The sequence below is a fragment of the Xyrauchen texanus genome, chromosome 41, assembly GCF_025860055.1.
Source record: "Xyrauchen texanus isolate HMW12.3.18 chromosome 41, RBS_HiC_50CHRs, whole genome shotgun sequence".
Taxonomy (NCBI): Eukaryota; Metazoa; Chordata; class Actinopteri; order Cypriniformes; family Catostomidae; genus Xyrauchen; species Xyrauchen texanus.
The window spans coordinates 30,602,182-30,625,217 of record NC_068316.1 but is presented as its reverse complement, the minus strand read 5'-3'; positions in this window follow the sequence as shown (position 1 = coordinate 30,625,217).

Below are 23,036 nucleotides of genomic sequence, written 5' to 3'. Positions count from 1 at the left end.
ATCCAGATCCATTTAAAAATTGTGTTTTATGTTTTCGAAATGCTCTCCGTCCTCACTGCCATTTTCGAATGCTTTCCAAAGGTTTACCATCCACACTGAATCGTATGAAAACTCTTAAATCCCCTTACTGCGCATACCAAATATTCCAGTTCATGTACGGTCTTGTGTTCTGTCACCTTTGAAGGAATGCAGTGTCAAGGTTGTACAAAGTAACATTAATCTTTAACAATGCTATCAAAATGGGTAGCAGGCACAACAAAGCCAGTACAACGAGGGCCGTTATCTTGATTGTTTTGGGTTAAATGGATAACATGACTGCGTCACATGACAACAAATACAAAATAAAAACTTTTCAGACATCTCCGTTTTCCCTGTCCACATTACAACTTGAAAACAATTTTCATATTTACTCACTTGGGAGAGTGTTTTCGAAAATCTCAGTTTTCATTGTGAAAAATGGAGTCTCAGTGTGGACGGAAGGCCAACACAGAGAAAAAGATCAGTTTTCAAATGAAAATATATTAGTGTGGACGTGGCCTTAATTTTAGATGGTACTTTTTCTTTTTCAAGTAATAGATTCACAATATATGTTATGGTTGGGGCAATAATCATCTGATAAAAATGTATCTGGTATGCTGTCTAGTCCGGCTGCCTTTGTGCATGAGTTAATATTTTTCGATGTTACAATTCCCATAACAGAGTTAATGTCATGTTCAGATAAAAACACAAACACTTCCACCTTTTCTGTTGAAATCCACTAAGCAAAAATACAGAGTATTGTTAAGTGGTTGCTAGGGTGTTGCTAACTGGCCCAAGTCAAAAGAGCCCCCCCCATGATATTTTGGTCCCTAGATATGACACGGGTCCCTCATTCAATCTGTCCACCATACAAAAAGTGTAAGTCTGATGTCTTAGAAAGTAACAGCACAGCTCTGGCCAATAAGCTGTACAATTTGAGAGATCATTCATGTACACACCACAAATGGTGGGAAGAGTTTTGCACAAAACTTTAAAACCTACAGTTGAGAGTTGCATTTGAAACTCCTAATCATAAGTACAAGAAAATAATAATAGTGATGGTTGCCTTAACATACACTGGCAAATAAAAATTGTATTGTACATGATTGTAGAAATGGCTACTAATAAAGAATTTCACTGTGCTGCGGATTCAATAAGTTCTATAATTCTACGATATTAGTTTATCTAAACTCTCTTGGCTACTTGATCAAACATGCTCATTAAACAGAATGAGCTTGTAGCACATTATTCTTTTAACTTACATACCAACTCACATGTAAAACAAATAAATATATACATAAGTTAACTAGAAGGGTCCTACCTGAAGCAGTGGATATGAAAATCACAGTTTCAGACTCTGAACCAAAGAGTTGTAACATTAGACAAATGCCCTAATACTGAAGTAGAATAACATGATGTGAAACAAGAACCCCCCCCCAAACCCCCCCCTCCCGGTTGAAAACACATCTCATGTCTGTATGTCCACAATATGGGACTGTTAAGGCCACCCCAGCATACACCCACTCCACATAACACACCTCCCATCTGAGTGCCACTGCCTCTTCTCCATCTCACACAGTTTTCACTTATCTCTGTCTTACCATCCATTCAGTTGTGCAAAGGCAAATTAGACAAGCTGTAATTCAATGGTTCAAACTAGGGTTGTTTTAACATGTTGATTTAGTGTGATTAATTATATATAAAATAACACATAAAACAATTATGCATTTAATCATGTTCCCTGACCTATATGTACATTCTGCAATAAAATTATGCGTTTTCCTACCATAACCCAGATAATTCTTACTTCAAACTCGAAGTAACTTTGTGCTTTTATGAGTTGCATCAGCAGGGGGCAGTCAGCGCGCTAGTATAAAGCTCACAAGTAGCGCAGCCACAGAATGAGAGCCTGTCACAAAGGATGCATTCTTGACAGCTGGATGAAGCAAAACAGAATATAGGGATTTTTAAATGCAATTTTCAAATGTTAAAACTACTTTTGACTTCAAACAGCGTCCTAAAAACAAGGCGTTTGTGATGCAGTAAACCAATGATATGTTCCAAAAGTGTCAGTCTGACGCATATGTTCATAGACCAACAATTAAAAATAGAGCAGACCAAACACCCAAGAACACATCCTGTGAGAACAGGACAGATTGGTGTGGACTATTGGTTCAATGAAATGTAAATGAAACAAACAATATATATATTTCTTAAAGCCACTTTTTGTAATCTAATCAATGTTTTACTCATCTGACACAATAATGCAATGCATTTGAATCAGAAAATCGAAATTATATTGCAATGCATTTGAATCGGAATATATATATATATATATATATATATATATATATATATATATATATATATATATATATATATATATATATATATTTAAATTTACACACACACTGTAAATACACTCACTGCGCCCTTTAGTATGAACACCTGTACACCTACAAATTCATGCGATGATCTAATCAGCCAATCGTGTGGCAGCAGTGCAATGCATAAAATAATGCAAATATGGATCAGGAGCTTCAGTTAATGTTCACATCAACCACATAGACCGTAGCATGATTGTTCATGCCAGACGAGCTGTTTTGAGTATTTCTGTAACTGCTGAAACCCTGGGATTTTCACACACAACAGTCTCTAGAATTTACTCCGAATGGTGCCAAAAATGTAAACATTCAGTGAGCAGCAGTTCCCTGTCTGTCGTTCACGTCGACGTTGTGTCGAAAAACGACACTAGGGGTCTCTCTTGAGTGCCGAATATGACTCTATGAAAAAAGGCCAATGAGAAGTAGGCAGACAGTATTTGCATACCCCGCCCCCGGACATACGGGTATAAAATTGGGGAAATACGTCGAGTTCATTCAGAAATTTTCTTCAGAGCCGATGGTCGTGTATGCAGTCAGCTGCGAGTCACACACCTGTTCCTGTTCCTCTGAGCTTTGCCTGCTGTTGGATCTACGGCGCACTTCAACGGCTTCTCTCCTTCTCTACATGGCAGTGCAGTTTTCCCCAGGGCGCTTCAACAGCGCAAAAAAAAGAGTTTATTTAAAAGAGTAATTTTCTCTATAAAAGAGGATTTTCCTCTAAAAGAGCTTTGCACAGTGGCATTGAACGTCCTTTTCTGGACATGTCTTTTTAAAGATGCCTTTCCACCCCTGTGTAGTTCCTGGCGTTGTCTCGTGTGTCTGGGCTGCGATTACACTGAGGCAGCGTTTGTGGATGGTTCATGTTCTCACTGTGAGAGCATGACCATGGCAATGTTGTGGTCGCAGCTCACTTTCAACAGAAAGCATGCCACTCCAGCCACCCCCTGCATTGCTCCTTCCCACGGGATTGAGAAAGATGCAGCTGGCGATGGAAGCGATCTGGGGATGGCAGCGGGTGCAGCTCCGCCGGGTACGCCCCCTCGGACCACCCGCCCCCGGCATGCTCGTTGACTCCCGTCCGTGCTCGAGGCAACAGCGTCTCGCCTCACAGCCAGCCTGCCTATCCTCTGGAGCTCGAGGTGGATGAGCTAGCCGCTGCATCAGAGAGCGCAGCGTCTGATGCGGATGACTTCCCTGGGCTGCCGCTTTCGGGCCAGCACGCCCAGGCTGAGGCTGACACGCAGATGTCCGGTATGCTTGCCCGGGCTGCCGCCAGCGTGGGGCTGGACTGGAAACCTATATCCTCCCCACATTGTGAGCGTGTGCAGTCAGTGCTGGAATGCCTCACCACCTTCAGGCCGGGCACAGCGGTCCTTTAAAACTTTTCCTGAGGCTCCTGGGGCATATGGCATCCTCCGCAGCGGTCATGCCACTGGGGTTGATGCATATGAGACCGCTTCAGCACTGGCTTTAGACTCGAGTCCAGAGAAGAGCATGGCGCTGCGGCACGCACCGTGTGATGGTCACCCCCGCCTGCCGCCACACATTCAAACCCTGGACAGACCTCTGCTTTCTGCGTTCCTGGTCACAACCGACGCCTCCAGATTGGGTTGGGCCGCTGTGTGCAACAGGCACGCAGCCGTTGGAAAGGGGCACATCAATTGCCTAGAGTTGTTTTCTTTGCCCTGCGGAAGTTTCTCCCGTTAGTTCGAGACAAACATGTCCTAGTCAGGTCAGACAGCACCACTGCGTTAGCGTACATAAATCTCCAAGGCGGCATACACTCCCACCACATGTCACGACTCGCCCGTCGTCTCCTCCTTTGGAGCCAGCAGTGACTCAAGTTGCAGCTAGCCACTCACATCCCCGGCAACCTCAATGTGGTAGCGTACGTGTTGTCACAACAATGCTTGCCCAGTGGAGAATAGAGGCTTCACCCCCAGTTGGTCCAGCTGATTTGGGAACGATTCGGCAAGGCCCAGGTAGACCTGTTTGCCTCCCGAGAGACCTCCCACTGCCCGCTCTGGTATGCCCGAACAGAGGCTCCCCTCGGGGCAGACGCACTGGCACACAGCTGGCCCTCAGGGCTGCGCAAGTACGCATTTCCCCCAGTGAGCGTGCAAGGTCAGGGAGGACGAGGAGCAAGTCACCCTAGTGGCTCCCTACTGGCCCACCCGGGCCTGGTTCTCGGACCTCATTCTCCTCACGACAGCCCCTCCCTGGTGAATTCCTCTGAGGAAAGACCTTCTTTCTCAGGGACGGGGCATGCTCTGGCATCCGCACCCTGACCTCTGGAACCTCCACGACTGGCCCCTGGATGGGAAGCGGAAGATCTAGCTGGTCTACCACCTACCGTCGTAGAATCAATCAACCAGGCCAGAACCCCCTCTACCAGGCAACTTTACACCCTGAAGTGGTGCTTGTTCGTGAATTGGTGCTCTTCCGGGGCTGAAGACCCACAGAGGTGTGCAGTAAGGTCAGTACTCTTATTCCTGCAGGAGAGGCTGTCCCCGTCCACCTTGAAGGTGTATGTCGCTGCTATCGCGGCCCACCACGACGCAGTAGATGGCAAGTCTTTGGGTAAGCACGACTTAATCATTAGGTTCCTAAGAGACACTCGGATGTTAAATCCTTCCCGGCCAAGCCTGTTCCCCTCCTGGGATCTCTCAGTGGTCCTCTTGGTCCTTCAGAGACCCCCCTTTGAGCCGCTACAATCAATTGGACTCAGGGCCTCTCGCTAAAGACTGCCCTGCTGATCGCGCTCGCCTCCATCAAGAGGGTCGGGGACCTGCAAGCATTCTATACCGCAAAATAAATAAAGTGTAATTAGCTTTTTAAAGGGAGGAAAAAATGCTTAGGGAGCATTTTTTCCTCCCTTTAAAAAGCTAATTACACTTTATTTATTTTGCGATCCTTAATATACCTATTTATATGGTATGTTGATTTTAACCATTTGCATCTGGTATTGTTTTTTCCTGCTGTTTGCAACCTTATTAGAATAAACTTGCAACCTATTTTTTTCATGACCCACCAGTTGAGAGCCACTGCAATAACTGTCCTCCCCATAATATATATTAATAGCACTCACCAATGTCTGACATTTGGGAAGAAAAGGAAATTGGTTGTCCTCCCATGATCAAATTGAACTTTTCCCATTGCCAGCCCCTGTCGGTCACATAAAAATATAAGTGAGTACACACAGTGCACTATACAACGTGACCATTACTGGCTGAGTCTCTGCCCACTTGATATACTGAGTGTCCAAACTGGTGGGGCTGGTGTTCAGAGATCTGACATTCGAGACAGGATAGGAAAATAAAACAAAGTAGGGAAGAGGAGGTTTGGTCTGGTAAGTTTAAGCCAGCTGTGTGGGGACATGAGAAAGGTCATGGAGAACTTGCATTTTGAGAAAGCTATATGGACTGACTTAAGAGGGCAGGTCACTCGATTTTGTTCCTGCAATCGGTATATGTTGTCTCAAGCTAGTACAGGTCCCGCTGACTTCTATTTTTACAAAACTAATGAGAAACATAGCAATTAACAGGGTTCAAGCCTTTTAAGAACTTTCAAATTATGGAAAAAATTAATGTATATATGCATATGTACTTTGTAAGTTGCTGAATTTGCAAACAGGTGTTAAATATGACTGATATTTCAACGATGTGTTCAGTGATCCTGAAACAGGATAATTGCTATGGTGATCATTTTTTAAAACTTTTTAACGATTTTAAAATGTTTACTTTATAAAGCCACAAAGCACTCTGTAACGTTCAATGGAAAGGAGGCGAGAACCGGCTTGACAATATAAATAATAGTTTAATTATAAACTTAAACAAATGACACAAACACACATATGACGAACATGTCCGTAAACGATCTATCTCTCCCGCACAATCCTCCGCAGTCGGCCTTTATCCCTCTTGGAGGCTTGATTAGCCTGATAAGGAACCATGTGTGTATAATCACGACCTGGCCCCGCCCTCCGCCCTGCCACACACTCAATCTCCAAAAAGGTTTTAGAAATTGAATATTTATTTTAGGAATTATAGGCTTTTGGATACACTTGGTCAAACCCACATGATACATGCAAGCCATAAATAACTAAAGTTCAACTTTTCTTTGATAATTATTGACCTAGGGAGTCCTAGATGTAGTTCACAATAGCAGGTAACATTGGATAATATACAATAATTTACATTTATACAGCCATTTTGCTGAAATATGATTGGCTGCTGGTGGCTATGTTTTTTTATTTGTCTGAGTCATATTGTAGAATATGTAAGCATTTGATCCCTTCAAGAAGCATACACACATTTTCAACTTCATTGATAATACAGTTGCAGAGTTATGAGCATTTTTTAGTTGTAGCGATTTTGTATGCAGTTGTACATGTGTATCAAGTTTCATAACATTTGGCCTTTTTGTTTGGTAGATATTGGTTAATACACACAAAATGGATGACGCCTGATCAATTCGTTGGCTTATATCTTCGCAAAGCTTCGACAAATAAAAATTCCTTTGATATCTTTTTTCAAGAGGGTTTATAGTAGACACACACACATTTTTGTGAGAATGGGCCTTGGAGGAGTTCGAAAAGTAAATTTTTTTTTAAAATTAGAATAGCGATTTTTGTTTTTTAATGCCAGAAAACGAAGATATACATTTTATTGGTCTTGGTGCAAGGAATTGGAGAAAAAAAGAACTTTGAGATTATTCAACTAGGTTGAGGAGTTATTGGTGAAAACGTAAATGTCCTTGTTATTGCGCCACCTTGTTGCCCATTTTCATAAAACTTGGTACACAGCCTCATTCTACAACTGTCTACAAATATCTAAAGTTTCGTAATGGTTGACCATTCAGATTTGATGTTATTAGCCCATTAAATTTGATTGAATGCTGGCGGCCATGTTTTTTTTTGGTTTTTTTTTTGTCAGACTGATATTGTAGGATATGTTGGCCTTTTGGCCCCTACAAGATGCATACCAATTTTCATCATCATTGATCATACGGTTGCAGAGTTATTTGTTTTTTTTTTGTTGTAGTGCCCCCTATAGGCAAACTTTTTTGTGACTTTGCGTGCATTCTCAGAGTGTCCTGTTGTCTATGTTTATCAAGTTTCGTAACATTTGTCCTTTTCGTTTGGTAGATATTGGTCAATACATACAAAATGGACGGCGCCTGACCAATTCCTTGGCTTATATTTTCACAAAGCTTCAACGAATCAAAATTCCTTAGATCTCTTTTTATCAGGAGGGTTCATAGTAGACACACCCCAATTTGTGTGCGAATCGGACATACGGCGAATCGGACATACTAAAAGTAGGTTTTTCAAATTATGCAAATTAGCACAAAAATAAATTAGGCAGAATAATACAAATCCTTACAATTACAATAGGGTTTCAGTCCTTCGGGTTTGAACCCCTAATAATATAGCTGCAAGCAGCAATTACAGGACAAAGCACAGCACTACCCAAAGATCTCACAGAGCATGCATAGATCACATTGTCCTTGGATAGATTTGAACCCACAAATATCTGTTCCACAGTTTAGTGTGCTATCCAATGCACCACACAGCCACAACACTGTTGTCAAAGAAACATGGCAATTTTAGAATCACAACACTGTCAGACAACAAAGGGACACACCAAGCCGAACATGGCATTTACCTTGATCAACTTATAGTCATGCAACTTTTCAACAAAGATGCTAATCAGCATTTGATTGGGGAAAAGGCCAGCCTCCATTCAGTAAGGAAAATACAAACATCTTTTAAACTATACACATTACCAATGTATGGCTTGCTTAGAAGAGGATCAAACCAGGATCTTTCCATTTGACATTTCAGGACTCTACCCACTGCTCCACTCAGAGGAACAAACCATGCTAAGATTTTTTTTTTACAGCCAAGAACAACAGTCAATGATTGCCTTTGTTTTTATGCAACTTTTCAACAGAGCTCAAATTCAGAATTTGATTTTTCAACAGTCCAGCATCCATTCATTAAGCAATATTCAAAAGTCTCCAGAACTACTTTGGGATTCAAACCTGCAAGGTTTAAAACTATAAACCATTGCTTTAACACATTGAGCCACTCAGTTGATGTGCCTAGGATGTGGCAAATAGACTTCCAGAGGTTAAAGTCAGCACTCAAATGTAGGTTATCTTTTGAACTATAGGTGGCACTGACTCCAAACTGCTTAAGTAACATAAGGAGTTGATGTTAATGAGGCATAACAATTTTCTCTGAAATCTAACTATATATATATATATATATATATATATATATATATATATATATATATATATATATATATATATATTTTATACATTTAAATATGGTGGAGCTTCAGTATGTCAGATATGGGAAAAACTGATATCTGAGAAATCTGCATGACCCAAGGAATCCACAGACACTAACCCCATGATTTTTGGGTATTGCGGCACTTCCACAAAACTGCTAATATGTCCTCAGGACATGATGTAGATGACACATTACGATTTTCTTTTAAATCTGACAATGCCTTCAATACATATCAATACTATATATATATATATATATATATATATATATATATATATATATATATATATATATATATATATATAAATCAGAAGAACAACGATAAGATGATGCAGAACAAAATGTATGGCATGATCTGTGATAAGCTCTGCAACTATTCAATAAACACAATACAGATACCTCCAGAACAATATAACATCATCTCTAACACTGATTAAAGTGGCCATGAAACTATAAACCAGTGCTTTAACACTCAGAGCCACTCAGTTGACATGCCCATTTAGTGGCAAAGAGATGTCCTGAGGTTAGAGTCAGCATGTGTTGCAAGTGTAGGTTATCTTTTGAACTATATGTGGCACTGAAAACTGCTGAAGTAGCATCAGGACATGATATCGATGAGGCATACTAATTTTCTTTGAAATCATACAATATATTAAAAAGATATATCATTTTTTAAATAAATATCAATATGGTGGAGTGTCAGTATGGCAGATATGGGAACAAACTGATATTGTTAAAATCTGCAGACACCTACCCTATGATTTTTGGACATACGGTCCAAATATTACAGGCAAAAACAGACATAATTTCTATTTCTTGATCCATAGGTGGCACTTCAACCAACATTTACAAGTACATTTCATGGTCCTCATGAAGCATACCAAGTTTAGTTTCGATACAACAAACCATTGCTTAGTTATAGCCTCATTTCTGGTTTTACACCGATCACATTTCATTTGTGATGCTGTAACTTTTAAACAAAGGCAAAAATCAAAATGGTTATGTGTTCAATCTTTGAAGCTCAGTCTGGGGATTATTTTGCTTGGCAGAATTGAGTAATGTTTGAAAGAACAGTAGTGTTCTTACTAGAAGTCCTGCCCTTCGTAGGAGGGGAGATTATACAACACAGCCACCGGGACAGAGAGGGCTCTGCCAAGGGAGACGCTGGTCTACCACAAGGAAGGGGGAGACCGTGCCACGGAAGATACATCACAGGAGGATAAAAAGGAAACCAAAAACCTGTGGAGCACTTCTCCTGGTACAGGGCACGTAGCACAAGTCTGACCACAAATTCGAGAGAATTTGAAATTCAAAGAATTCGAGAGTCAGAGGGCTAGGAGGAAGAACATCCAGGGTTCACAAGTCGTGAACATGCATGGGAGAGAAGAGCATGTGGCTTCAACTTCTTGAAGGGGAAAGGCGCTATGCACAAGCGGTACACCCGGCTAGCTTTCCGTGTAATGAAACTTACTTACTGTTCGCACCTGAAAGAACACAAGATGAGACCGGCTCAATCTGGTGCCCGCTGCCCTACATATGTCTGCTAGAGAGGTGCCGTTGGCCAGTGCGCACGAGGTTGCCGCACTCCTCGTGGAGTGTACTCGAACCTGCAAGGGGCGGGCACTGACTGGACCTGGTAGGCCAACGCTATGGCGACCATAATCCAGTGAGCAAGCCTCCGTTTGGAGACAGTGTTCCCTTTCCGCTGTCCACCAAAGTAGACAAAGAGCTGCTCAGAGCATCTAAAACTCTGCGTGCGATACAAATAGGTTTTATTTATTTAAAAACCTATTTGCAAAGCACGCACCAGACACAGCAACAATAAGGCTGGGTCTGCCTCCTCCGGGGGCAGCGCTTGTAGGCTCACTACTTGATCACTGAAGGGGGTTTTGGGAACCTTGGGCACATAGCCGATTGCGGTCTCAGGATCACGTAAGAGTCTTTCGGACTGAACTCTAGGCACTCTTCGCTGACAGAGAACACTTGCATGTCCCTACCCTCTTGATGGAAGTGAACACGGTCAGGAGGGCAGTCTTCAGAGAGATTTCCTTTAACTCAACTGACTCGAGGGGCTCGAAGGGGGCTCTCCGTAGGCCTGAGAGAACCACGGAGAGGTCAATTGAGGGAAAGAGGTGGAGGGTTCAGCCTCCTGGCACCTCTCAGGAACCTGATGATCAGGTCGTACTTACCGAGGGACTTACCTTGAACCATGTCGTGGTGTGCTGCTATAGCAGCTACATAAACCTGGAGAGAGGGTGGGGACAGCTGCCCATCCAACTTCTCTTGCAGCAAGGAAAGCACTAACCCGACAGCGCAGCTCTGGGGGTCTTCACTCTGGGAAGAACACCACTTAGAGAAGATACTCCACTTCAGGGAGTAGTAGTAGGGGTGTTGCTCTCCTGCGGGGGGCTCTAAGCCATGGGCGAGTAGTAGGTTCGAGCTGGGGTTTCCACAGGGGAACGCCCTCGGTGAACAGACGGGGTGCGCACTCCTGAGCCGTGCCAGGGCTAGATGTGCTGTATGGCCTTTGTCTGTTGCTCTGCACCACAGAGAACTGCTGGACAAATTCCTCGACGGTGTCACCGAAGAGGCCAGCCTGGGAAATGAGGGCATTCAGGAACTGTGCCTCATCTGCCTCCCACATCTTGACCTGGTTCAGCCATAGGTAGCGCTCCTGGACCATGAATGTGGACATCGTCTGCCCTATGGGGGATCAGAACTACCCTCGTGTAACTCTTTCAGAGCTACAGCCTGATGGACCTGTGAGAGGGCCATGGCATGATGGGTGGATGTGGCCTGCCGGCAGCGCTGTAGGGTTTTTGTCGTCAGGGAAGACGTTGTCCTACAGGCTCGGGAAGGGAGTGCCAGGTGAGTCCGCCAGGTGGTAGCGCTCAGCGGGCACAGGTGTGCTGCGATCACTTTGTCCACTTGGGGTATCACAGCATAACCCTCGGCCATCCCCCCATCAAGGGTAGTGAGAGCAGACGAGCCAAAAGACCAGGTTCGGGCAGTAAAAAAGTGCCTTCCGCAATTGCGTCAGCTCGTCATGCACTTCTAGGAAGAACGAGAGTGGAGGGGGCGTGGCCGCGACCGGCATGCCAAACTAATTTAATTTAATTTTCTCTTTCTATATTCTAATTCAGTGCCACACTTCAAAATTAAAGTCCTTTCTAAAATTCAAAGGACCCTTTTCACAGATAGCGATGATGCATTTCTGTTTATTTTACAGGGTAAATCTAACAAACATATATATTAGTTTTTTGGACATCATGTTGGATGTCAAAAAACTCTTTAGCCACAACTAGAAACTTGTGCCATATTTGAATTGTGCGGTGTCATCGGAAAATACGATTGAATAGCAACTTCAATTTTAGCCTGTTTATTATACAAAGTGATAATTTGGATTTAGAAGACTTTTCTTTGAATTGGGTACTTTTACTGCGGTTTTCAATTGATTTGTTTGTACTTTTTGGAGCTTGACAGCCCAGAGTATGAATTTACTTACAATATATTGTACAAAAGGCAATGGGAAGATTTTTCCTTTTGTGTTTTATATATAGGAAGTCATATGGATTTGGAGAAATATTAGGGTGAGTAAACAATGACAGAATGTTCATGTATGGGTGACCTATTCTATTAGTATGTTTAACTCTTCAGTACGATTTGTACAGTATTTGTGTGGCCTCCCAAATAGTCATTGTGGGTCATTGAAATGTATTATAACAAAATGTCCCACACACGTGGCCTTGAGTGAGCACTTCATGGTCTCTGTTTTGACCCAGGGTGTGGAATAGGTGGAAATCAGCCTGATAATTGTGGACATTTTTGACCTTATATTAAAACAAATGTTTCTAACACACAATAGTTTGTCAGAGACTGTCTTCCAAATGTCAAAAATTAAATCGTATAACCCAAACAGGAAATGGTTAGAGATTGGTTGAAATGGTGGGAAAGAGATGGTAAAGGAGAGGATTGCTGAATATCGGTGTTAAATACAGAGGGGAGGATAAATTAGTGTTAATGATTTAAGTTCTTCTATATTAATCATATTTATTTGGTTTGATGTATGATGAGGTTTTATAATTCATGCATATATTTATAAAGAATTCATGTCGTTCAGTGAATTTAGAAATGATTGATATAAGATGCAGTTCCACTATATTTTTCATGCTGTGCCCTGACAAACATATCTCAATATTTTCATGTGTAATTTGTTGCTCAAAAATTAAGATTCCTTTATACTATACTTGTGAATAGATGCGCAATCTGCCTGGTGGCTTTGCAGTATTTGATAATTTTTTTTGGTAATTTGCAGATGTGACTCTGATTGTATGCTGTTATGTGGCAGTACCTGTATCCTAACCGTATGTGACATGCACGTTTCCACTGAAAAGCTATTTTGTTTGTTGCAATACGTTAACTGCTTGCAAATGAATGACTGATTTATATATATATATATATATATATATATATATATATATATATATATATACACACAGTGCATCCGGAAAGTATTCACAAGCTTGACTTTTTCCACATTTTGCATCATTGCATTGACTAGAGAAACAGGTCATTTTCACATTCTTCTTGTGTTTTTGGTGATTCACATTCTTCTCTGCATATCGCCCCCTGCTGTCTAGCAAATAATTACAAATATTGATCTGTTTCTCACAAACACCTATCATATCACTCCTGAAGACATGGATATACAGTGAGGAAAATAAGTATTTGAACACCCTGCTATTTTGCAAGTTCTCTCACTTGGAAATCATGGAGGGGTCTGAAATTGTCATCGTAGGTGCATGTCCACTGTGAGAGACATAATCTAAAAAAAAAAATCCAGAAATCACAATATATGATTTTTTAACTATTTATTTGTATGATACAGCTGCAAATAAGTATTTGAACACCTGTCTATCAGCTAGAATTCTGACCCTCAAAGACCTGTTAGTCTGCCTTTAAAATGTCCACCTCCACTCCATTTATTATCCTAAATTAGATGCACCTGTTTGAGGTCGTTAGTTGCATAAAGACACCTGTCCACCCCATACAATCAGTAAGAATCCAACTACTAACATGGCCAAGACCAAAGAGCTGTCCAAAGACACTAGAGACAAAATTGTACACCTCCACAAGGCTGGAAAGGGCTACGGGAAATTGCCAAGCAGCTTGGTGAAAAAAGGTCCACTGTTGGAGCAATCATTAGAAAATGGAAGAAGCTAAACATGACTGTCAATCTCCCTCGGACTGGGGCTCCATGCAAGATCTCACCTCGTGGGGTCTCAATGATCCTAAGAAAGGTGAGAAATCAGCCCAGAACTACACGGGAGGAGCTGGTCAATGACCTGAAAAGAGCTGGGACCACCGCTTCCAAGGTTACTGTTGGTAATACACTAAGACGCCATGGTTTGAAATCATGCATGGCACGGAAGGTTCCCCTGCTTAAACCAGCACATGTCAAGGCCCGCCTTAAGTTTGCCAATGACCATTTGGATGATCCAGAGGAGTCATGGGAGAAAGTCATGTGAGTCAGATGAGACCAAAATATAACTTTTTGGTCATAATTCCACTAACCGTGTTTGGAGAAAGAAGAATGATGAGTACCATCCCAAGAACACCATCCCTACTGTGAAGCAGGGGGTGGTAGCATCATGCTTTGGGGGTGTTTTTCTGCACATGGGACAGGGCAACTGCACTGTATTAAGGAGAGGATGACCGGGCCATGTATTACGAGATTTTGGGGAACAACCTCCTTCCATCAGTTAGAGCATTGAAGATGGGTCGAGGCTGGGTCTTCCAACATGACAATGACCCGAAGCACACAGCCAGGATAACCAAGGAGTGGCTCTGTAAGAAGCATATCAATGTTCTGGTGTGGCCTAGCCAGTCTCCAGACCTAAACCCAATAGAGAATCTTTGGAGGGAGCTCAAACTCCGTGTTTCTCAGCTGACAGCCCAGAAACCTGACTGATCTAGAGAAGATCTGTGTGGAGGAGTGGGCCAAAATCCCTCCTGCAGTGTGTGCAAACCTGGTGAAAAACTACAGGAAATGTTTGACCTCTGTAATTGCAAACAAAGGCTACTGTACCAAATATTAACAGTGATTTTCTCAGGTGTTCAAATACTTATTTGCAGCTGTATCATACAAATAAATAGTTAAAAAATCATACATTGTGATTTCTGTATTTTTTTTTAGATTATGTCTCTCACAGTGGACATGCACATCCGATGACAATTTCAGACCCCTCCATGATTTCTAAGTGGGAGAACTTGCAAAATAGCAGGGTGTTCAAATACTTATTTTCCTCACTGTAACCACTGGAGTCTTATTGATTACTTTTATACTGCCTTTATGTGCTTTTTGGAGAATCAAATATTTGGCCTACAGAGATAAAATAATCTTTTAAAAATCTTAATTTGTGTTCTGCAGATGAAAAGTAGTCATACTCATCTGAGATGGCATGAGGGTGAGTAAATGTTAATTTTTGGGTAAACTTTCTCTTTAAAGTGATAGCTCAGCCATAATTTAATATTCTGTCATCATTTCTCAACCCTCATGTTGTTCCAAAACAGTGTGAAGCTTTGTATTATGTGGAACACAAAAGATGTTAGAGACTGACAGTCTCGGTCACCATTCACTTTAAAAAAAAAATTATATATATATATATAAAAACATTCACTGAAAGTAAATAGTGACTCAGGCAAACATTTTGTCTAATATCTCCTTATTGTGTTGCATGGAAGAAAGAAATTCATACAGGTTTGGAACAACATGATGGTGAATGATGACAGAATTTCCTTTAATAATAATCATAATTCAATGTGTATTATGTAATGGAATAAAGGGGATTGAACGTCTATTATGTCATTTGTGAAAGTAACGAGTTACTCATTACCTAAGTACTCTTTTAATTGGATACTTTCTTACTCTTACTCAAGTCATTATTTATGTTAGTAATTTTACTTCTACTTGAGTAATTATGATTTTGAAGTAATTTTACTTTTATTTGAGTTTTTCGCTACTCTACCCACCTCTGCTACTATATTACAGTATGTTCTTCAAGGTTGTGTTGTTGTTTAAGTGACTGACTTGATTTAAAATTGACATTACTTCCACATTAAATCTTCATCAAATAATAAACACATGTAACACAAAAGTGTAACACATGAACAGTATGATAAGGCTATTGCCATTTTGGTGTACTGCTGAAATTCTGTAAATTGTACATTTATTTAATCTCAAGAAGTTCCTGAGAAAAAACAAATGTGTAGTTTATGTGTAGCTCTGTATGTGTTTGACAGCGTCATCACAAACTATTTCAGCATGCATGTACTGAATCCCGTTCTATGATTTGTTGCATCATCGCTTTGATATATCAAGTCAAATCATTTTTATTTGTATAGAGCTTTTTTACAATACTCATTGTTTCAAAGCAGCTTTACAGAAAATGATGCTTCTTAATGTAAATATATGAAAAATTTAACATAAAAATATAACAAAATTATAGAATAGAATATACAGCATCTATATACACTATATACAATATCTGGGTATTTTGTCAATCCATTTGTGATAGATATACTGTACATGCCGGGTCACTAAAAAACACGTCTCCTCTCATAGCAATGTGAAATGACTGAAAATATATATGCTCAAATATCTGTTCAATTTTGTGTAAATATTCAGCTAGCTTGAAACAATCCTCTTAGGAGCAAATGTAGTACATAATACATTATACATAGTACATAACTTTCCTCAGTGACAGAAAATGAGCCATTAGATATCTTATATTATTAATATTATAGTTATTATAGTATATCAGGATTTTGGACCAGTGAGGTTTCCTTGTACACTGTTAATATAATTGTTATATCATATTGTAAAAATAAATAAATAAATAGTTTACTCAACTTAAGCTTAATTTGGATTATTCTTACTAGTTTAAATTAAATTACTGTTACTCTCTAAACTCATTTATCATTAATCATGTTATCATTAATAAAAACATTTAAGTGGTTCTAATTAAACAGTACTTGAAATGTCACATTTTGGAATCACAAGTCAAATAATTAAGTTCCCTATCTGTCACTCACTCAGAGTTGTGTCGATGTAGTGACACTAGGAGTTGAACTTGGGAGCCCCAATACCTACTGTATTATGCCCCTTTTCTCAAGATGTAATTTAAGTCTATGGTGTCCTTAGAATGTGTCTGTGAAGTTTCAGCTCAAAATACCCTACAGATAATTTATTATACCATGATGAAAATGCCAATTTTTGGGTGGGAATAAAAAACAAGCTGTTTTTGTGTGCGTGTCTTTAAATGCAAATGAGCCTGTGCTCCCCGCCCTGTATCCAGAATAGGGCGGAGTTTTGACATCTCCGCTTCAGATAACAAGACATCATAAGCAATATGACTGACAGCGAATATAGTGGTGTTCAGCCCTATATTTTTTAACCTTAGACACTGATGAGGGAGAGACTCTGTCAGAAGTAACAACTTTGAGAATGAAATAAGAAGTTTCTGAATGTTTATTTGATAAATGTATTTATTTGTTGTAGAGTTTTTTCAGCAGTTTTGCAACGATGGATAAGCAACAAACACACACACACAAATACTGTTACAATGTTCGCTATGCGCTATAACGAAACAACACACACAAACAAACATGTCCGCCAGCAGTGTCCGTCAACAGTTGTGGACAGGGCCTGTACAAAGTCACGTCACTTTGTACAGAATCTGCGAAGGGCCTGTTCTGAGACAGTGTTTATGATTAATGGGGATTAAAAAAAGGACTGGGTGGATTTTTATCATTATAGGGTGGTTGTGTACACACACTGCCAACACACATTTATGTTCAAATAGCATGTAAAAGTTAATTTTGCATAATAGGTCCCCTTTAAGAAAAGGCCATTGAAAACTGGCGAGTGGAATTTACATGCCACTCCCCCAGACATACGAGAATGCAAGCCAGCTCATAAAAGGAGCTGGCTTGCATTCACTCGTTCAGTGTGAAAGCTGATCCACTGGCATTCCTTTCACCTCTACGAGTGCTAGGCTGTTGGATATACAGCGCATTTTACAGCAGGTTCTCCCTTCTCGCACAGATAAGTGCAGAGAACGCCCCTGGCTACGCCGGCTAGCGCTGGGGGTGATTTGGGGGCTTCAATGGGAGCATTTCCGCCAGGTGAATCCCCATGAACCTCCAATTCCTCAATGTGCTCGTTTCCACCAGTTGAGTTCATGGATGGGTCAGGTGGCTCACCCCAGGGCGAGCTTAATGTCTCATTAGGGGCTCGAGAAAAAGATGAGGTACCGATCATAGTGTCAGACTGTAAAAGATTGCTTTCCGATGCTAAGGACTCGGCCGGGCTCCCACGTTTGGTGCGATCAGCCAGTCAGAGGCCAGCATGGAGCTGACGGCCATGCTTGCCCGGGCTGCCACGAGCGTTGGGCTGGAGTGGAACCCTCCACCCTGCCCTGGGATTGATGCAGGAGCTACGCTTGGTGACCGACCTCGTCCCTGTTCCCTTTTTCTTTGATTTCGCCACTTGCGCAGAGGGAATTGGCACTCTCATTTTCAGAAAAAGAGCGGTTTCCTCATTCTCTGGGTCACACTCTCGGTGTCTACGGCCGTCATTGTCATGACAGCCATACATCGGACAATCGCAGCCATTGTTCTGCATGTAGAAATCGCAGTCCTTCCAGAGAAGGACGCAACAGAGCCCCTACTTACGCAGAAATGCATTCTGTCATGCGTTTGACATTAAGATTGGCAGTAGACCTGAAGGACGCATACTTTCAAGTCTCGATTTTGCCTTGTCACAGACCATTTCTTTGTTTGCCTTTGAGGGTCGGGCATACCAGTATAAGGTCCTCCCTTATATGCAATATCTCGCATATATCAGAGGTTTTACTTATAAAAGCACACAAACCAATTGTATTAAAATATCTAAGGTCAGCTAATTATATTTTACAGTGTAGGTGGGTCTTCCAGGCATGACATAAAAAAATAGAAAGCAAGATAGTGACAAAATGTACTACCACTTGTCGCAGCTGACAAAAAGTCAGATAAACAGTGTTGGGCAAGTTACTCAAAAAAGCAATCCACTACAAATTAATAATTACTTCTTTAATTTTTTTTATCAAATTACTTTTAAGTAATCACATTAATATGTTCTAAAATATTTTCCATAAAATAAATTGTTTTTCTACTCAATGAACTCAAAATAGTTTCTCTCCTCATTGTCCATTGTTGCACAGCATTCAGTTGTCACAGAAACAAAAACAGATTTACTGTTCTTATGCATTCATATTTTAAATGTATTATACATAAATATATTTTCGAAATATGTATAACCCAAGTAATGTACTTTAAATGTAATGACCTTAATTGAAAGTCAATAACTGTAATCTAATTACAAGAATTTAAAATGTAATGTGTTACACTACTTTTTGACTTAAAAAGTTACTATATTAAAAGTAAATAATTACTTTGTAATCATATTACACCCAGTACTGCAGAATATGATAAGATTTATCACTTAGCCTGGTTAGGACATGATGTGAAACTGCTTGCAGCAATTTAAATACTAAAAAAATAACAATGCTAAAAATATAACCACAAAATTGTAATTGCACAATAAGAATGTTATGGCAAATAACAATAGAATAAAACAGAATATGGATCTTTATGGATCTTCATCTTTATGATCTTTATTTTCATCCTCATTAAAAATTAAATGTGATGCAGACTGATGTTTGTTGTTTTATGTCTTGAACAATCTCCTCACAGGAAGTACACATATTTCCTCTGGGGCTTTTGACAGTCAGTGGGAGGCTGTGTTGTTAAAATCGTATGCGTTTGTGTCCCCCCACCTGTTGTGTTTAAAGTCAGTCTAGTGTTGAGCCAAGACCTTGAGGAGAGTGAGACAATGGAGTCATTGAATGTATTCTGTCACGCCTGACCCTCTCAGTTTCAGCTCACTTGCCCACCAGCAGGCATTCTCTTCAGACAGGGATGAGCAGTCACCTCTTTGCCTCTGAAAAGAGCCTGTATATTCCCCGTCCCCCATCTCTCTCTCTGGGCCTTTGGACCAGGTTAACTTCTCAGCTGAATCAACAGAACCCAACAAGACTATGAAGATAAGAGGGAACAAACATCTAAAGATATAATATCTCGCCATACACTGTAAGAGGCTCAAACCTTCACCAAACATATTGATGTGACATTAAAAAACACCTTTAGAACCAGTGGTGCAAAAACGGGGTATGCAATGTATGCAGTGCATAGGGGCACCACTCAGACGACAACATTTTTATGGGGTTAGGGTTAGTTATATATAAAATATAATGTAGAATATATATTAAATGTTCAAATATATTTTATACTTTCAGTGTTGAAAAAAAAACATGGATATATTATGATTGAACTACCCTAATATTTATGACCTTAATGACCTTGGAGTTTGAACGTTTTGTACCCTATTGACTTACATTATAAGGACAAAAACACATAATAAATTCTTCAAAATGCCTTCCACAGTAAATGATGAGAGAAATAGTGAGTGAACTATTCCTTTAACTACCATAAAGTCAGAAAAAATGATAGGTTGATAATAATGTTGCCCAAACTCCAGCCTTAACCTTAATCTTAAACCTACATGACTAAGTTCAGGCATGTAACTCTGAATGGCGCCAGCTCTTTTTGACCAATGTTTAAATTAGCTCAGTTTACAAGTAAGCCGGTTTCACAGCAGCGCACTGTGAGAGTTTTCTCTGAAACCCTCCTCCACCCCAGCTCCAAAAAACGTACAATTAAGTGTATTAAAAATGTACTTAAATATGTTTTTAGTACGATACAAATATAATGTAATGCATTTTTAATACACTTAATTGTACGTCTTTTTCACCTGGGTAGCTCATTTTCTTTGTTGCTCTCCTCAACAATGCAATAAATCAATGTACTGTTTAACAAAAATCTCATATCTCTGTATCTGTATTGCACATGCCCACAGCATTGTATTAATACTAGAAATGTTTAAAACATTACATTGGCTGTTTGTGGGTGGTGGTTGGGGGTGGAATGACATCACCACTTGTCGAATTCGACTAAGGTGTAAATGGCAAGAAATCTCATTGTGTATGAAACAGAAAAGTGAAATAAACAACAAATGACTGTGAGAAATGCAGGGGTGTAGAATAGAGGCGCTACAACAACTGTGCATTTTATTCACTTTCACACAAATCATGGGTACTACTTGTCTTTTTATGACTTTACAAACTCTTTTTTATTTTTTTATTACTTACACCCTGCTATGCTATTCTATCAAAAAACTTTTACTCTAACACATCATATGAAAAACAACATGTTTTAACACTTGTATTACAGACCAACCTACATGTACATACTTATTGCAACATGATTAGCTTGCGATTACCTCACCTGATAGATAGAGTGTTGGACCCTGGACTCAGAGACCTCGAGCTCAGCCAAGTCTGTTTTGTTCTCCTCTAATTTAAAAACAATTTTGGAACACTATTGGTAAGGTTTAGGTAAAAAATGTAAGTTAGGGAGGTACGTTTTACTGGTCTGTTTATGACATAATTTCACTTGATTTTGGCGGCCCCTCACTGGGCATTTTACTGGAAACTGCAGCCAAACATGTAATGAAGCACACAATTTTGGTTTGCAAAAATGTTGCCATTGTCACGTAAATTTTATGAGATAAGGCTAGCCTTAATTGTGTTCATTTTAGAACACAATAAAGTAAGTGCACCTATTTTGTTGTGAAAATCCTTTAACCTAGCATTAAAGGAATCTAACAAAGTTTCCAAATATTACATTTTGAGAATAATGGTATTCAGGTTGTCTGCTCTATTGGATACAGTTTCCTAAGAATAAGGAAGGATGTTATCCCATATCATGTTTCTATGAGTGTTTATAAAGCCTGTCACTTCTGTGAACCCCTTTTGAGAAGAGAAAATGGAACCACAGGTTCTGTCACATGTCAATTAAACTTGACCATGCTTTCATTTCTCATATCAGCTGGCTTGATGATATTGAAAGTTTAATAATAAAATATTATTATATTGTCAATTACAGTGTATATTGCAGGGTTCATATTTGTAATTTTTGCATGGGGTGCCATTTCTGTCCTTGAAGAAAATCATCTTAAATGAAATATAAAAAAAATAGATTATAAATGCTCTCAAGACAATTACTGTATTTTTAAATTTAAGGAGGCATGTTACTTCCCCACCTTACCTTTTAAACTTTGTAATATGCTGAGATAATATATAATTTATGACAAAGTCAAAAACTGTTTGGTGAGATCTGTTTTAACACTTTGATATGTTTTAACACACCTCTAACACTCCACTCATATGCCACAATGCAGTGAAATATTTTTTTGACATTGCCCTTGGTTGATAGTTTTTCTACAGTGGATTTAGCTTTAATTTTATATCCTTTTTATTTGCGTGATTCCAGACATGCTTTAGAGATCGTCACTCTTGCAGGAGTTCTCATAAAATCAACTACTGATGCAGCATTGAGAGACCAACTTTAAAGAGAACAGTTGCCTAAACACATCATAGGAACTAAACTGCTGAAGTTATAATAATACCAAAGTAGACTTCTGCTTCCCTTATAAAGTTTTAATATGAATCTATAACATTGCAGTAATGGCACACATTATTCTTTCTAGTCTTTACACATCAGTGCTGTTTATAATGTTGGAGCTGTCTGACCTCATGATGTCTGACATTCTCCATAGTGCTTAAAAGTAAAAAATAATGTAGTAGCTGTAATCCGCTCTGCACGATGCAGTCACGCAGAGTGTATGCCGTGAATAGTGTATGATGCATAGTGTATGATCGGTGTAAATATCATCCATATTTAGTCAGAAAGACACGTGATTGGTGACTGTTACATATGGCAACCAGGAGATGGCCCCAAGAACATGAAATGACTCAATGATGCAGACAAATTTGCTGCGCATTATTTTAATATGCAAATTAGCTTTGCTGCAAACTCTTGATTGTCAATATCAGGTAGGCTATGGGGTTACTGCTACCAGTGAAGAGCTGAAAACATTTGGCAAACATTTGTGGCGAATCACAAGCTCATTTGCATGTGAAAATAATGAGTGGGAAATTACAGCTTTTTAAGTTTGCAGCAAGTTTGTCAGAACTCCTGATTTTTTTGTAAGGGAATTTCCTACAATGAGAAATTGTAACACACTAGGGTCATTAGTGTGGACATGGCCTATAGCGCTTCACTTTTCAGAGTAGATGAAGAAATTTGTTGAAAGTTAAAAGAAACAGTAATTA